Source organism: Selaginella moellendorffii, unplaced genomic scaffold (assembly GCF_000143415.4).
Source record: "Selaginella moellendorffii unplaced genomic scaffold, v1.0 SELMOscaffold_99, whole genome shotgun sequence".
In the NCBI taxonomy this organism is placed as follows: domain Eukaryota; kingdom Viridiplantae; phylum Streptophyta; class Lycopodiopsida; order Selaginellales; family Selaginellaceae; genus Selaginella; species Selaginella moellendorffii.
Window position 1 is genome coordinate 444,575 of NW_003314360.1, and position 19,358 is coordinate 463,932.

Consider the following 19,358-nt stretch of genomic DNA (forward strand, 5'->3'; position numbering starts at 1 on the left):
GATTATTTACAAGCAGTACTTTCATTTGATTCCACGGATGTAACAAAGTTTCCCTTTTGACTGTTGAATTTTTGTATGTATTATTATTTAATTATATGATCACTTTACCCCGGGTTCGAATCGGTGTGTGAACACTGTCAATACTGTTAAGATACAGAGCAAGGTTGAAAAACTACAATGTCGTTCCTGCTCCATGCAAAACAGTCAAGAGCGACTCTCCTCCTCCAGCTTCGCAACATACGCCTTGAGCGGTGAGCAGCAGATTCGTGGCCGGAGCCTGAAGCACCCCCACCACTCTAGCCGACGGCGCCTTGAGAGCCCCCAGCAGCTTCCAATACACGTCCGCCCGGCTCGGCATCGTCTCCAGCTGGTTGAACGGTGCGTAAAACTTCCCCTCAAACACAGCCCCCGTGAAGTCACTGTCCTCCAGCTTCAGCTCCTTCTGAAACGCTCTGTAAGGCTTGAGCGCCACCGGGATCTCCTCCGTGTGCACAAACAGCCACACGTTCATCCCTTTGAGACAAGGCTTGAGAGCCTCCCACTTGGTGCCTTCAATCGCCTTACCCACCAGTGTGTTCTTGGCCACCATCAGCTTCGTCTTCTCCGGCAGGCTCCGACGCAGGTTCTGCATCTGCTGCACCGTCAGGTTCTTGTACTGAACCCCTGCAACCAGGTAGCAATCCTCCAGCTGCTGCTTCACCTTCTCCACAGTCTCCTCCTTCTTCCGAATCCGGGGCCTCCCCCGCCGGCTGCACCCCTCGCTGTACTCACCGAGCTCCACAGCTCACCTGTCGATGAACAAGACGCCCCAAAACCTAGCGCAACCATGCCCATTCTGCTCAATCTAGGCCCCTGCTACAAAATCCAGAGATTGGAAACGAAAGACAATTAGAGATAAGACTTCATGCTTTGCTTTTGAGCCTCGCAGAGGCAGTGCAGAGGATCTTCAGTTTACAATGCTATCCCTCTGGGTGGGGGGGTTTAAATAAGTCTCAGCCCTCTCATGTGCAGGAAATTGAAGGCTATTCTTGTAAAAGTGAGACGATTAGTAGTCTCATATTTTAATAATTATAATTAGCTGTCTAATATTAATTACCAATTACTCATCATTTACTAATTATGATTAACAATAACTTTACTCTTAATAATAAGCGAAAAATACTTTCCATTTCAAAATGTCTTTATAACAGAACTACATGTTTATTAGAATCTAATTGAGAAGTTGTGAACTTTCGTTCATTGCTTTATCCAGCGACAAATGCCATGGAGACATTCTCAGTTGACGTTTATGACATCTATTCACAACACAGTTGTAAACATCAAGTGAGATTGTTTCCCGGATTTTTGTTGCTAGAGAAAGCACTGAATCATGAAGGCCGCAACTGCTCAATTAAACTCTAGCCTTTACTCCATATATAAACAACAACTCATGTCACAAACAAACATGTAATGGGTAATACAACCCTAGCATGACAGGTAAGGCGGCATCCGGGGGCAGCGCGTTCGGGGGAGCCAGATCTGCGGCGGTAAGGCGCAGGGGAGGTTCCAGCTGAACAGCAACAGGGGTTTGCCTCGCTCCCGACATGGCGATGGAGTCGGCGATGGCGCGGCAACGGCTGGGGGCTCCTGAATGGGCTTTGGGATCCCTCGGCAGTAGACCTAGTCCTCTCAGAAGTAGACCTAGTCTTCTCTCCTCGCCCCTCGTCCAGTTCTGGGTCTCAGGGTTTCCACCGGGATTAGGCGCCGTGCGAGGCCGCGCCCTCACTCCTTCTGCAAGCGCCCATCTGCCCTTGGGTCGGTGTCCAGAAAGCCTGCTCCGAGGCGCTGAGCGCTGGACCAGACCGGAGCTTTGAGGACGCGGAAGATTCGGGCTTGTTGAAAAGCCCCCTCCTTTCAGGGCTAACTCTCCGCTCTGGTAGCTATGGGAAGCTCCTGCTTATCCTCCACCGTCAGATCCTCTTGATCTAGCGGCCCACAACGCTCAAACACTGAGCGCAAAAAATTCTAAGTCCCAGCACTTGGATTTTTTGTTTCTTGTGGCTATGGAGGAGGGAGAAATCCTATGCAATCGCCACCCAGGCCAGCCCCTGCCACTGGAACAGAGCAGCGAGCCCTCTTGCCTTAATGCTCTCCAGGACCTGGCCCAGCGCAGCAGCCACCGTCACCTTTGTGCTTGGCTCTGCTCTGCGGTCTGTCCGATTCAGGCCCACCATGTCCCACTGACAGCAGCAGCCAGTGTCCATGATGCCACACTCAACAGTCCCCACAGACTCGACAAGTGCCTCGACACAACCAACAAATCGCCCTTCCATCTACGGAGGTACATAGATTATGGAGTGAGCACTTGGACAGGTACACAAGCAAGCCTCAATCGATGGCTCCGAGGATATGGCACGTTATGTCCCTTGATCAAGATCATCCCGGTGATCTCGCTCGAGGAGTTGGATTTCCTCAATATCCATTTCTTCAAAGGCCCTCACCTTGAAGAAACAGGCTGCCTTGACTCGTCCATGTTCCAGAAGCCCCTCAATGCCTACCAGTACCTCCCCTGGCCGTTGGTTCACCCATGGCACTAGAAAGTGGCATTCATCCGCAGTGAGCTCCGGAGATACCTCCTCTGCGAGAGCACGGCCGATGGATTCTATGCAATGCGCACGTGGTTCTACCACTGCCTCCGTGCCTGGGGATACTCAATGTCATTCCTCCAAACTGCTTCTCCTGCATTTCCCACGACCAGTGACATCAAGCTCTCCTCGCACGTTTGTGCTGCACTAGTGGCGTTTGTCAACAGGCCCCCCTCGCCTTTAAGCTGCCCTACACATTTCAAGGTTTGGGGGACATCCTAAACCCTAAACAGGTGATGGATGAAGCTCCCGCAGATGCACTCCCTTGAGTGATCACGTGCTGGAGATGTCTCCCGAACCCCATTCGTTCCTGGTCAGGGCTAAACTCGCTTTGCAAGCTTAGTCACGTCTTCTATTGCGCTTTGCAAGAGACAGAAGGATACATTTGCATCCTTTTCCGTGTAACCGCTGACCTTCAGTGTCTGGCCGATGGACTCTAGGTATGTCCCAGTCACCTCAGGCCGTTCCCCACCGGTCAACGACCGGTCAACGCTCAGTCTACTGTCAAAACCGGAATATTTCCGAATATTCCCTGACAGTCAGATGGTTGACCGAGTCAACAAGGCCTACACCATTTGATTTTGCACCTCTCTCCAAGGGTGACTACGTTGGTCTCATCTCCTTACGATGAACACCACACCTTGGAAACTTTGTGAATCTTATAATGGTGCCATCGACGTGATGTCAACATGTCAACGTCACGTTGCAGGCAAAGGGACCTTGGGTACGTACCAGTCACGTTCGAGTCAACGCACGGTCAACGAAACGTCAACGGTCAGAATGGAATGTTCCTGAATATTCCCTGACAGTCTTTTGTTGACCGGGTTTAGGGTTTAGGGATCAACGGTCAACGACAGAATATTCCCTGCAACGTTTTTCGTCTCCAGGTATGTACAAATGACACAAGCATTGTGGACGTAATGCATGCATCATATCATGCCGCGTTTAAAAGTTATCTTGTGTCAAAGGTACATCACCTGCCGGACGAACGCTTACTGTCTTCGGCAATCCGCCGAAGTCATTCTCCGTGACTACCACTGCTGCTGAGTAATGCACTCCAACTTGCTACGTTCGCACCTTCGCGAGCTAATGCTGCCACACCACCTCACATGGCCGCCACACGGACTCGCACCAAGTAAGAGAGCCAGAATATAAGTAGAGTCGACACCGAGCTAGGGTTAAGGTAAACGCTAGACGACTACACCCGGCTGATGAGTCCCAAAAAGGATGAAACTTGTTTTGGGTTGTCTCTTGTCCTCTCCCTCGCTCACGAATGAATGAAAATTCATTCCCTTGCCTCCTCTACTTGCTCTTGATCATGCTGTCTCAACAACGGCACACGGAGAATGAGGATTGCACAAAGTGGTGCCGTGATCTTGCCGGATTGCGCCGGAATTAAAAAAAAAAACCCTAATGTTGGACTATTTTTGGGGAGGCAGTGGTGGAAGGCGCCCAGTACCATGGCTGCTGTGATCGGAGGCACAGCCAGAGGTAGAAGAGTGCTTAGAGGAGAGCGTGCAATTTCCCCACACTTGCTACCGTCAACGGGGGCATCTGCCGTGAGATCCAGGGAAGCTTCGTTCCCCTATTTTTGCTTTTGCTGTGTACTCACTCTCATGTCAATAGCATGGAGAACAGCTGCAAGGGAGTCACAGCATCCACGCCCATCAATCTAAGCTCCCATGGTTGTGGAGTGTGAGGTAGGGGCCTCAGCATTCGGCTCCCACGAAAAGGACTGTTACAAGGTCGGGGGTCTGGAACATGCACGGCAGCAAGCCAGGATGGGAAAGGGCCCTCTGTATCTATGGCCAGAACACTGCTGTGCAAGGCAGCAAGTGAGCCACGCAAAGCAGCAGCCCAACAGGATAAGAACCGTGGGATAGAAGTGGTGGACGTTTCTAGGTTGGGAGATGGCCAGGTCCTGGAAAAAGCTGGAAGTGTAAGCCATGCTAGAGGCAAAGTGTCCACTGAGAGTGGAGAAGAGGACGAAGCTACCTCCCCTCACCCACTTGCTTGGTCATTGGCTGGAGTGCAAGAACTTCGTGAGAGTCTTAGGCCAGTCACAAGTCAGGAAGGCTTGCAGGGAATCATCCCAAGCACTTTTGCAGCTGAGGAGGTTCACAAGGATGGATGTCTCATAGAAGTGCAGGAGCGGTGCACCAGGGTCAGGTCAGGAGTCACCACTAGAGCAGCAGCACGTGCAGCAGCAGCAGAGCTAGGGCATGGGACAGGAGAACTCAAGTCTGCCCCACCTAGAACGACCAAAAACAGAGAGGAATAGGGCCCTAGTGTGGATGCACTTATGTCCTACAGGATCAACATGGAGGCCTCACTAGAAGGTGAGTTCACAATCCTTCACTTAGAGACACAATCAAGCCAGGAGCTCTCCAGGGAGACTGACTGTTCAGCCGTGGCCTCAGGGTTGAACAAGGAACAGCCACTCTGGACACTAAAGTTTGCCCATAGATGCTTGTTGGACTTGATGAACAAGCCCAAAGCTTCACTTCCATCTTCACCAGCTTGTTCCTGAAGTGTGAGGTCCTGATCCAGCTCACAGCCCCTAGTGGTGAGGGTCTACACTGACTCAAGACAGGTTGGAGACAGCTAGGTTTAGGGTTTAGGGTTTAGGCGCATTTAGGGTTTAGGCTTTAGGGTTTAGGATTTAGGTGCATTTAGGCATTTAGGTCAAAGACACCCCGTGCTGCTGCAATCCAGCAAAATCACAGTGCCACTTTGTGCAATCCACATTCTCTATGTGTCGTTGTCAAGACAGCGTGATCGAGAGCAAGTAGAGGAGGCAAGGGAATGAATTTTCATTCATTCGTGAGCAAGGGAGAGGACAAGAGACAACCCGAGACCAGTTTCATCCTTTTTGGGACTCATCAGCCGGGTGTAGTCGTCTAGTGTCTACCCTAACCCTAGCTCGGCATCAACTCTACTTATGTCTGGCTCTCTTACTTGGTGTGAGTCCATGTGGCGGCCATGCAAAGTGGTGTGGCAGTGTTGACTCGCGAGGATGCGAACATAGCAAAGCTGGAGTTGGTTACTCAGCAGCAGTGGTAGTCACGGAGAATGACTTCGGCAAATTGCCGAAGACAGTAAGCATTCGTCCGACAGGTGATGTACCTTTGACGCAAGATAACTTATAATTTTGTACAAAAGACTCCTTGTTTAAGTTCCGTTGAAGCTAACTTCTTCAATACATGTCTAATGTCTTTTCCCTGTGTCTATTTCTTTTTGGTCCTGATTAGTATTTCTTCCTCTTCATCATCCGAGTCATCATTAACATGAGAAGATTCACCTTTAGTGAACTGCTTATGTTTTAAGATTCCTTGAGACAGTGAATCAACACTTTCTTCATCTGGTGTATTAGCCAATGTGATCATGTTACAATAGGCTTCTCATAATCCTTGTATATAAGACAAACTCTTGCCTTTGTCGGTGATGAGATCTTTACATTTCTTTGCATGTAATTTGAATCGTCTAGTATAGTCTTGAATTCCTTCCTTTGGTCGCTGTTTTATATTCTTAATGTGCTTATAATGCTCCTTTGGTGTTCCTCCAGCTGGGAATTGTTCTTTGACACCAGTGCACCAACATGTATTTAAAACATGCTATAGGTCACAGCTTAGGAACTTAGTTCCTCCGCACTGCCAAGTCCTCTCGCTTGGCAAGTCGGTGATCATACATGGACTCCTCCATGCTCGGCCCCATGGGCCACCCTTTTTGAAGTTAGCACCTTCAACTAGGGGATTTGTTCCCTTGACTTGCCAATCTCGCTTAGCAAGTCATTCGGCCAACGTAACATGGTTCATGCATAAGTGTGAAAGTCCTTAACCATCGACTTTCGTTCAAAGCCCTCTCTTTGAACACTCGGGAACTACTTCCCCAACCTTGATAGCTTCGCCTCATAGCCAGCTTCAAGACCACGCTTCTGCTGCACCATTTTAATTTCGCGCACTCTATGAACCATTTACACTTAGCTTTCTAGGTACTTATCTACCTAGAATTGTCTTCGGGAACCTTCAAGGAACTCTGTTCCTTAGCTTGCTAAGGTTTCTCCTTTGCAAGCTCCCTACCCACCATATGGTCTAACATGGATAATTCCACATTTTAGACTCTCCATGGCACCCTGGTCGGTAGTAACAACGTGCTTGAGCACCCACTTGATTCTCCACCCCTAACTTACATAACAACCTTTGGTCATGCCTGTCAATTCCTATAATTTGGTTCTATCTTTTTACTACTTGCCTTTTGACCCCATACATTTCCTTCGGTCATTCTCCTCCAGACTAAGAAGATAGCTTTGCACTTTTTATCATGCCTTAGCAAGTGTTCATAAGGATGAACCTATCTAACAGCCTAGAGAGTGGTTCCTCAATTTGGGTTTGCTTACTTTGTAATCCCACACATTGGGCTTACCATTGCTATTTAAGGGCATTTGTATGTCTATCACTAACCTTGCCAAAATCCCTTTTTGGCTTTGTCCAATTTGGGTAGACGGACTTTTCCCGTCTCCACAACCTTGGACATTTAGATAACACTTTTTATCCATCATTCGTTAAAGACTTAGTCCCTTGGGCCTTATCTATTGCCCTATACTAAACACCACCTCTTGATGTTCTAGAGTGTTTAGGTGTCCCAATGATGGCCTCTTTGACAATGAGCATTTCTTTTTATGACATTGACTCACTATTTCGCAATATAAACAATTTATCCCCGATAAAGGTATATCTAACTTCTTTATGCTATTAAGAAGTTTTGGGTAGTTACCTTCTACCTATTTAACCAATTACCTTGCACCTCTTGCTTAGTTGCCTTATAGTTGTCATGTTTTACAACTCATTGCTAGTGCTTCCACACCTTTATCATTATCCGGGTCACCACACTCTACCACATGCCTTCTAACTTAGCCTATTCCATTCCCATTTCCATTGGGATTCCCTTGGAAGGGGTTCTCATAAACTCGCCAACTTAACCTCAAGGCAACATGCCTTGCTACATTCGGTGTTTCCACACCATCGACTCCATGAGCTTACCTCTATGACACTTTTTATTTGTGTTTAGGTCTTTACTAAGACCAATACAATGGTCTCTTATGCCAACTATCCATTAACACTACACCATAGAATTTATGCACAACTTTGTGTTAAAGTTGTTTTCTTCCGAGAAACTCTTTCCCATGACTTTAGTATGGCACATTCTGCCACTCATGAGATACCCACTATTCTCATACTTAAACCTTACGATCCTCCTCGTCCTTTGTGGGGCACCATACACTTTAGCCCAAATGCTTTTTCCAATCCATTAGAACCATTCCTTGACTCTTCTTGAGTCATCTAGTATTTTTGGACTTTGGTAAACCAACGACCCCTAAGGTCCTATTTTTGAGATGCCAGCTCACTGGAATACAACTTCATGTATTCATGTTCTACTCATAAGGACCATCTTGCAAGTGTTACTCCAACACTTTATTATTTTCCGTTCTTTGTGGGCTACTTTTGCCCCTTAGGACTATCCGTCCCCATGATGAGAATATCGACTCATCCTTTGAGCACACCCCTGGGTTTGTTCCAGCATTTATAAATGGTAGCCCCGGCTACCATTTCAAGGACTCATGTCCTCATCCATACTTGACCTCTCACGGTCATCAATTCCGATCTCAATTTCATGAGTACCAGCCTCAACTATGCAAAGATAATTTTGTGACTCCTTTATTGTTTTGGAGTCTCTATCTTCCCCGTGATCCCAACTATAGTTGTTTACCACAACTACATTAGCCAGTTTGTTAAGTCAAATGCTCATCTGGATCACATCCTCAACTCAATGAGGAAAACTTTGCACTGTTCCCAAGATCCCAAAGTCGTTCCATTATTGGCCCTTTTCTATCCACCACCTCACCTACACGTTCACACATGAACTGTAGTGGAGAGCCATGTCTTCCCGACTTGTTATTCCTCACGGATAGGCTCACTCCTAGGACCTTCCAATACCAATATTAGTGGTGATATACTTGAGCACCAATAAAAGTCGGACCAAGGAATAGCTCCGATACTAAGTTGTAAGCGACTAAATTTTTCATTCTACTTTAGTCACTTAACCACACCTCCGACCACTTGGAAGAGTCTCATTCACAACCTCCATAAGTCCTATTTTAGACTTAGGGACTTGCTAGCCCCAAGAATGGCATCCATACCACTCAACCATTGTACTTGGTCCAAGTGCTCCATGTGTTCGATCCAATGACTGACACCCCAAGGTACTACCGACAGATCGGCCCGTTACACTAAGGCCATGCCCATTCACCTTGGTCACACCGGTGGTCTGACACCACCTCCATCACAGTCCCGTCTCTCAAAGACTGGGCCATTCGTCCATGAGCGATCATCCTAGATTGACTCCTTAGCATCCTTAGGATGCCCACAGACATGGGGAATAGCCTTCCTCAATATCGCTTTTCTAGTCCCAACCAAGTCCCTTTCTGCTCATGGCCGTGTTCGCCAACATTGCCACTGGATCGAGGCCCACCGGCCAGACCACTAAGTCCCACAGTCTTCTGGGACTTCCTCACCACCTGACTGTATCTTTGGTCACTACACCAGAGGATTGCTCTTCTTCCTTTCCACAGTCTGGGCCTTTGGGACAACATTTCGGAACACCGTGGCCTTACGCGAGCCTCATGGGTACTCTCCCCACCTTCTACCTTTGGGTGCTCTAGCCATGGGCTTAGAGCAAGGTTTCGTTGAGCCACAACAAGTATCCAAGTAGGTAGTGCCACCCACACTTGGACTGGGAGCATCGGCTAGTCGATCTCCCGGGGGAATTAGAACCAGCTCTTGAACACTTCACCAAACTACCCCGCTTGTCAGTCCATGTTCACTCTAGTTTTGGACTTCCCAATGGGCAGCTCCTCACCCAACACTGGGTATAGGCTTCCTGGGCCAAACAGGCCTTTCCTGGCCAAACTGGCTCCACTGCAATCCTCCCCCTTACTATACTTTTGGAGCTCACCAAACCCCCTAGGGTTTGGGAGATGAACGCTTGGGCTTTCACCCTCGCAGACTCAAACTCAAACTCGGACTCGGATTAGGACTCGGACTTGGGCTTGAGCTTGGGCTCAGCCTCGGTCTTGGCCTCTGCCTCGGTCTCGGTCTCGGTCCCGATCTCGGTCTCGGTCTCGGTCCCGATCTCAGTCTCGGTCTCGGTCCTAGTCTCAATCTTGGTCCCGGTCTCGGTCTCGACCTCGGACTCCATCTCGGGTCCTTCTCGGATTCCATCTTAGATTCCATCTTGGGTCCATCTCCGACTCTAACTCGGACTCTGTCTCGGTCCATCTCAGACTCCATCTCGGACTCCATCTTGGGTCCATCTCAGACTCCATCTCGGGTCCACCTCGGACTCTAACTCGGGTCCATCTCGGACTCCATCTTGGACTCCATCTCGGACTCCACCTCGGGTCCATCTCAGATTCCATCTCGGACTCCAACTCGGGTCCATCTCGAACTCCATCTCGGACTCCATCTCGGGTCCATTTCGGACACTTCCACATGTCATGTGTTGGTCCTTTTGGGTCCTTTTTTGGAGCTTTGCTTATTGCTCGTTTCATGCTCGTTCCTCAAGCACTTTGTTAGGAGTTCCACTCCCGCTCTCGACCTTTCAAGTCAGAGCTTTTAGTCCAAATGTGTTACGCTCATTTGGCTTTCGCTGCGGCCACTACCACGTGGTGCTCTTTTGGCTCCACTTTGGGCCTTAGGGATTTGTGTTTCACAATCATGCCTTGACACATTTAGTGTTTCCACACCATCAGCTCCACGAGACTACATTTATGATACTTTTTACTTGTGTCTAGGTCCTTGCCAAGACCAATATAGTTCTTTCTCATGCCAATTATATGTTAGCATTGCACTATAGAGTTTACACACAACTTTGTATCAAAGTTGTTTTCTTCTAGGAACACATTTCCCACGACTTTAATATGGCACATTTTGCCATCAATGAGATACCCACTATTCTCATACTTGGATATTATGATCTTCCCCATCCTCCGTGGGGCACAACACACCTCTGTCCAAATGTTTTTACCAATCTCTTAGGACCATTTATTGACTCTACTTAAGTCATCTAATATTTTTGGACTTTGTTAATCTAATGATCCGCCAGGTCTTATTTTTGAGATGCCAGCTCGTAGGAATACAACTTCGTGTATTAATGTCCTACTCATAAAGTCCATCTTTGCAAGTGTTACTCAAACACTTAATTATTTTCTGTTCTCTATTAACTACTTTTACCCGTTATGACTATCTGTCCCTATGATGAGAATACTAACTCATTCTCTAAATACACCCCCAACTCCTTCGGTTTATTCCAACATTTATAAAAAGGTAGCTTTGGCTACCATTTCAAGGATTCATGTCCTCATCTGTATTTCACCTTTTATGGTTATTATTTTTGGTCTAAAATTCATGAGCACTAGCTTCAACTATATGAGAATAATCTTGTGACTCCTTTATTGTTTTGGAGTCCTTATCTTTTCCGTGATCCCAACTATAGCTGTTTACCACAACTACATTAGCAAATTTACTATATCAAATGCTTATTTAGATCACATCCTCAACTAAGGAAAACTTTATACTTTTCCCAAGATTCCAAAGTCATTCCCTTACTAACCCTTTTCCATCCACCACCTTACCTACACCCACACATGAACTGTAGTGGAGAGCCATGTCTTCCTGACTTGCTACTCCCCAAGGATAAGCCCACTCCTAGGACCTTCTGATGCAAACACTAGTGGTGATATATTTGAGTACCAATAAAAGTCAAATTAAGGAACAGTTCTAATATCAAATTGTAAACGACTAATTTTTCCATTCTACTTTAGTCATTTAACCACACCTTCGACCACTTGGAAGAGTCTTACTCATAACCTCCATAAGTCCTATTTTAGACTTGGGGCTTGCTATCCTCGAGAATGGCATCCATACCACTCAACCTTTGCACTTAGTCCAAGTGCTCTATGTGTCTGATTTTATGCTCGACACCCCAAGGTGCCACCAACATATCAACCCATTACGCTAAGGCCATGCCCCTTCACCTTGGTCATACCGGTGGTCTAACACCACCTGCATCACAGTCCCATCTCTCAAAGACTGAGCCATCCATCCATGAGTGATCATCCCAAATCCACTCTTTAAGATGCCCACAAACATGGGGAATAGCCTTCCCCAATATCCCTTTTCCCGTCCCTACCAAGTCCCTTTCTGTCCATGGCCATGTTCGTCAACACTGCCATAGGCTCGTCCACTAAGTCACATGGTCTTTTGAGACTTCTTCACCATATGACCATATCCTTGGTCACTATATCAGAGGACTACTCCTCTTCTTTTCCATAGTTTAGGACTTGGGACAATGATTCGAAATATTGTGGCCCTACGTAAGCCTTATGGGTGCTCTCCCTGCCTTTTGCCTTTGGGTGCTTTAGCCATGGGCTTAGAGGGAGGTTCTGTTGAGCCACACCAGATATCCAAGTAGGTAGTGCCACCCATGCTTAGATTGGGAGCATTGACCATTTGATCTCCTTGGAGAACTAGAGTTGGCTCTTGAACACTTTACCAAGCTACCCCGTTTATCGGTTCATATTCACTCTAGCCTTGGACTTCCCAATGGTCATCCCATCACGCAATAGTTGGGTATAGCTTTCACCCAACAACTTGTATCAGTATTCAGATTCGGATTTAGACTCGGACTCGGACCCGGACTCGGTCTCAGTCTCGGCTGCAGAGTTGGACTCGGTCTCAGTCTCGGTCTCAATTCCATCTTGGACTCCATCTTAGACCCTATCTTGGGTCCATCTCGGACTCTATATTGGTCTCCACCTCGGGTCCATCTCGGACTCCATCTTGGGTCCATCTCGGGTCTATATTGGACTCCATCTCAGGTCCATCTTGGACTCCATCTCAGTCTCCACTCTAACTTGGGTCCATCTCAAACTTCATATTAGACTCTATCTCGGGTCCTTTGTTGGGAGTTCCACTCCCGCTCTCATCTTTTCAAGTTGAAGCTTTTAGTCCAAATGTCTTCTACTCATTTGGCTTTCGTTTCAACCACTACCATGTGGCACCCTTTTAGCTCCACTTTGGGACTTTGGGATTTATGTCTCACACCATGCTAACTAATGGAGTACCTATATCCACTCTTTAACCCATTAGTATGCTAAAAGAGCATTACTCTATTTAGCTCCATTTTATATGTTGGTTCTAGCATTGTGATGTTAGATGCTCTAGAACTATTTTTATGTCATTCTGTGCTCTTGTACTTTTTCTCCTTGGGTTAAACACTCAAAAGTCACTTCAAGCTTCAATTTCTTATTATTGCTACTTAAACTTATCTTAGATCTTTTATGAGTTCTTCATGTAATACCCTTTACTTTATTATTTTAAAAAGTTTTCCAAGCTTACATTATGGAGAAAAATAATTACTAGAATTTTTACATTATTTCTTAGAATATAGAGTTTCATCTTTAATATTTATTCAATTAATATTTTATATAGTTATGAGTGCTTGGAATATGGAAAGGAAATATGGAAAATGTGCATATCAATTAGCCCAAAAACCCTAGCTTATATACAAGAGCGAGTGGTTCAGATTGAAACCAATCCAATGGCTACCAAAATTCAACTACGCTAATATTAGTATACAGCATCATAGCCGTACACTTAGCCTTCACATCATCCCCTCCTCTCGGAATAATGGAAGACCATCAGGGTTCTCTTGTAGAGGGGTTGGGATCTGGAGGAACATCAGGAGGAGGCATTGGCAGATTTGTAATGGGTATTAACTGCTCTTGATCCCTTTGTATGAAGCGTTTTAACCGTTGCACATGTACAATCTCTGGAGGATCAGTGTGCTGGACATCATTCCAAACTTCATAAACTTGCAATCGAACTTGCCACAACATCCGATAAAGTCCTTTCCATTGAGCAAGGAGCCCCTTAGATAAACCACGTATCATAAGATGGGGAAAACAGACTAACACCAAGTCATCCACTTTGTATTCTGCAGGTGGACGATGATGGGAGTTATAGTGCCATTGTTATCCCACTTGTATGCGGCATAAGTGTTTGACAGACTCTACTCGGACAAGTGGAAGAATGCTAGTCAAATATTGATCCCAAGACCTAACATCGGCAGCTCATGGCAATCGTGAAGGTAAACCCAGCTCTGTTGGTAATTTTGGATCATGACCATATAGGAGTTTATATGGTGAAGTATCAACAGAACTCTGCACCCCGGTGACATATGCATAATGAAGAGACAACAAATAACCATCCCAATCCAAATGCTAAAAGTTTAAATATTTCATGATCATTCTTTGAACATTCGAATAAGCCATTCCACCAGACCGTTTGATTGTGGATGATAAACACTCATGAAAATGTGGCGTATCCCTGACTGAGACGTCAAAATATGAAATGCCTCAACCATAAATGTGGGACCATTATCCAAAAGAATCCACTTTGGACAAAAATGCTGGAACACCACTCAATTGAGGAGGAAATATCCAATAGCAATTGCAGAGGCACTAGCAAGAGCACCAACTTCCACCCAACAAGTCAAGTAGTTAGAAGCAATAATAACATATTTATTGCCAGTAGTTGACCGTGGAAAAGGTCCCATAAGATCAAACACCACCAACTCAAATAGACAGAAAACTGCAATTGACTCCAACCGTCCTTCCATAGCACAACAAGGAGTATTATGAGTTTGGCACCAAATGTAGCTACGCATATACCAGATAACATGACGTCACATTTCCGGACAATAGAAAGACATGTGCAGCTTCTCAGCCACACGATGATGTCCCATATTCCTGCTTAGAACAAGAGAATCGTGGTAGGCATGGAGAAACCGCAAAAAAAAGACAGAAGGCACCACTAGCCATAAATGATCATCAGGATCCATCCCCACAAAATAAAGAAGGCCATCTTCAATGCGATAGTAAGAATGTAAATGCCGGAATCGCAAGTCATCAGCAAGTGATGCAAGATTCTCAAACCCATCTTGAAACCTTTGTATCCATATCTCAAGTTCTTGAGCCTCATGAACCTCATCAAGAGAAGGTAGATCCTACTTTGCACCTTGCAGACACTAAACATCAAGTATAGCAACCGCCGATGGCATAGAATCCTCATCTAGAAAATCCACAGATGCCAAAACAACAGGCTCATCAAAAACATGAGAAGAGAATGGAGAAGGAATAGGAGCTCAAAAAAGGGTATCAGCAGCAGCTATAAAACTCCCAGAGCGATGAATAACATCAAAATCATATATTTAAAGCTTCAAAGCCCACCGAGCAATACGACCAACCAGGTTCTTTTGCTTCAATAATGAAGTAACAAGCAATATGACCACTTTCAAGTAATGTCCGAGAACCATGTAAATATGCATAAAGTTTTTCGAAACCCCAAACTGCTACTAAACACTTGTTCCCTGTCGTGGAGTAGTTCACCTCTGCTAATTGTAACATACGGCTTATATATACAATGGGATAATGCTAACTAAACACACTTGGGCTCTTTTGCATCAACACACCTCCAAGATTAATATCAAAAGCATCCATGCATAAAATAAAAGGTCAAGTGTAGTCAAAATATGCCAAAACTAGAGAAGTCATCAATAACTCTTTGAGATCCACAAATGCCTGCTCATAATCCAGAGACCAAATGAAAGATGACGTTGATAACTTTAGCAACGCTCGTAATGGTGCAGTGCGATCAGAAAAATGATCCATAAAACAACCGAGATACTGCACCTTGCCCAAGAAGTGTTGTACATCATTCACACACTTCAGAGCAGGGAACTTTAGAACAGCCACAAGTTTATCAGGATCAACTTGCAAACCTTCACAAAAAATACGGTACCCAAGATAAGTCATGTTCTTGGACCTAAACACGCACTTCGACCGCTTCAGCTTTAAACTAACATCCTGTAGCCGATCCAACACTTTACAAACATCACAGATGTGCTCCTCTCACATCGCTTCCGAGTGAATCAAGACATCATCAATGAAGTCAACAGTCACTTTTATCATATCACAAAGAATCTCATCCATCATCCATTAAAAAGTTGTTGAAGCATTGTTCAAACCAAATAGCATAAACTCATATAAACTAAACAGTATACAAAAAGCAGTCTTAGGAATATCTTCTTTGGCCATTGGTATTTGCCAGTACCTAGAAGCAAGATTTAGCTTGGTGAACCAATGACTTCGCCCCAAACGATCCAAAAGATCAATAATGTGAGGAAGAGGGTACACATCCGGGATCGTCACTTTGTTTAACAAATAATACTCAATGCAAAAATGAATACTCCCATCAGGTTTTGTCACAAGATGAGGTTCATATGCCCAAGGATTCCGTGACTTCTGAATAACACCCTTTTCCAACATCTTCTTGACGTTTACATGTAAAAATTTTAATCTCTTTGGGTGACCAACGATGAACAAAAACCTTGATTGGACGCACATCCCCGGTTGGAATAGGATGACGTGTGGCAATCTTGGCTCCAGACGATATGTCAAATTCAAAGAGATCAAAATACTCCTTCATGAGCCGATCAACCACTACAACACAAAGATTGTCAGAGGGGTTGAAAAAAGGAAGAGCAAAGCAAGATGAAAATATAGAAGGAAAGAGTGGGGAGACAAAAGTAATGAAAGCAGAGGTACAAGTAAAGGGATAAAGAGGTACTGAAGTGAGAGGAATGGATGAAATATAAGGTAGTATGAGACAAGGGGGAAAAGCCTCAAAGTCACACTTAGCATGATTGTGCTATAACCAATCTATACTAAGGATGAGGTCAAAAGCTTGACTCAGCACCACCCGCAATGACTGCAACCCAAGCTCAAGATCACCCACATGCACAACCAGGTTTGCCTCATCCTGTGCACATGCATGTGTATGGCCATTGCCATAAAGAATAAAAGCTGACACAAATGTAGATGGCAACATATAGCAACAGGTCAAGCAATAAAAGATAAACTCAAACCTGTATCAGCAAACATGAAGAGAATAATAGAAAACCTCTTGTTATAAAAATGAAATTGGAAAGTAAACATTGGATGAACCGGTGCCAAATGAACCCCTTGATAATACTCTCGAAAGAAAGATAGAGGGGTCACTGACTTATTCGCGCAAAATCCCTCCATTACTCATGCGACTCCTCATTTCCCGGATGGACCTCGATGTCCAGAGCTTCCACTGTAGCAACACCAACAGGACTTGTTGACACCAAGGTCTCCACCCAGGAAATGGAGGTCACCAATCCGGAAAACGTTGACAACACCGATAAATGTGACCAACATCATCACATGCCCAATAACGAACATCACGGCCACGACCACATCCTCGCCTTTGTTCTTGGACTCAAGCAGTAGCAGCATCAACCTCCATTGGAATAGGACCATCACCCATAGGAAGTGGAGCGAAAAGATGTGTAGCAAGAAGTGGAAAAGGCGACATTTTATAATGTTGTGCCAAATGAAAAGCATTGTCAAGGGTGCCTAGAGCAAGTGCATACACAAGTCCAACAAGATCTTGATGAAGTGCTAATCACAAAATTCTTAACTTGATCCGCTCCGACATATTTGGCTCCACACGAAGTAAGAAGCTTTGGACCAAATTGCATCACCAACTCAGATGGCCCTTGACAAAGACAATGCAATTGCTAGAAGGCATCATCACAATCGTCAACATGTCCAAATGCATATTTAAAGACGTTTGGGAGAACACTCCAATCCCCACAAGTGGCTACGCTCAAACCATTGTACCACTACAGCGCTGTCCCTTAGAGACACATGGGAAACTCATGCAAATATCGAGCATCATCCCAAAAATGATGTGTGGCAATCACCGTGAAGTGATCAAACCAATGGTACACATCATCCCCAAGATTCCCGCGAAAGAATTTCGGTTGAATATGAGGATTGGCACCAAGAGCAGAAGGAGCTATACCTTGTCAGGAGGTGTTATGCTTATCAAATAAATGTAAATTGTCTTAATTCAAACCTATTGACAAATGTTGCAATGAGGAAAGTAGTCTCTATAAAAGACCCATGGGAGGGTCACGAAGTTGGGCCGTGGATAGAGCCCATAGCAGAAGATGCTAAAGAGACGTACTAGGGGTGAACATCCTCTGGACTTGGCAAAGAAGAGTCTTTGCTATGGAACCGAAACAATACCTCAAGGAGGGAGGTAGAGATTTAGTGTTGCTTGGTGCAACAATCAACGGATAGGAGCAAAAGATGAGTGGCCAAGATAGGGCCGTGGAATCCCTTGGAAGGAATCCAAGTGACAAAGTTAGGCGAGGAACACTAATGTGTTGGACGCTAACAAGTTGCGGGAAAGGAAGTGTGTTTCCAAGGAGGGATTCCGAAATGCTCCGATTTGGCGAAAGTGGAAGCTCCAAGGGAGGGAGCGGTAAGGTAGCCAAATGATAGGGCCATGAACAGCCCTAGCACAAAGTATGATAACTGGAACTTTGGCACGAAATAGAAGAGAGGATGATGGTGCCCTCGAGTAGAGAACTTCCTAGGATGGGAAGTGGAGTTGCACAAAAGGTGCAAGGCAAGAGGAGTTTGATATTATATTCTAATGTAGTATAATATAGATGGATATATCAGATAATTGTTTTTAAGCTGGTTTGATTGTCCTCAATAGTGGTTATCAATAAGTTATCATTGCCCACTTTTAGTAAATCTTAAAATCTTCAGCTTGTTTATTTCATATATATATATATATATATATATATATATATATATATATATATATATGGTTAATACACTAATTACAATAATATAATATAATTCATAAATCATGCATTTAAAACCGAATCTAAACCCAATTTAATATACCTATTTCTATATCCCCAATAGCATTTCTATATTGGTGGAGATAAAGGGCATTGCAAGTTGTGTTTGGAGGGCAAACTTTGGTAGTGTTTTTCTCTAGTGTTTAGAATTGTATTTTTATTTATTGGTTCCCTTATTCTTTAGATCTAAATCTATTATAACTTTTTGCCAGATCTTGGATTTTAGCTATCAAATTTATTCTTTCTTCTAATCTTCATTGCATTCCTTTTTTTTACCACATCCCATTGTCATTGATTAAGGAGTGTATATTTTATGTTATTATCTAGCAAAAATTGCTTTTGCTAATATACCATATGTTAATCAAGTATTTAAGACATGATCTTGTTGATGCTACTCCAATCTTTAGTGTGTTGCCATCACTAGTTTATCCAACACTTAGTTACCAATTATTTCATATGAGCTATCTTTGTCCTTTAGAACTATCCTGGCATGTAATATATGATCACAGAACTTTTGTTCTTGGTGTTTTAATATCTTTTGCTAACATGAAGTGTGATCATCACATTGAATGAAAAGTTATAGATAATGCAATTTAGTTCTTAGAGGATATTCAAGAATTGAGTTTGTGAAGACTTTTGTTATAAGTTTGAATGAATTCCTACTAATAAGGAATCTAAATACTCTAAGAATAACTTTCAAGACAAATTGAAGATTTTATGAATACTCCTTTTTTTACCTTTTATTTTTTTCTAGCTATTTCTTATTTCTTAATATAGTGCCCTTATATAGTGCATGTGATTATAGGATAAGATTTAGATATACTATCATCATAGATCCTTAAAACCTTAGGGATAAATAAGGATATAATA

At 44.4% G+C, this 19,358-nt stretch overlaps 1 pseudogene; it reads right to left on the bottom strand.

Moving 5' to 3' along the window:
* Positions 1 to 54: 54 nt before the first annotated feature.
* On the bottom strand, positions 55 to 1,585 carry LOC9637153 (annotated as a pseudogene).
* Positions 1,586 to 19,358: the final 17,773 nt, after the last annotated feature.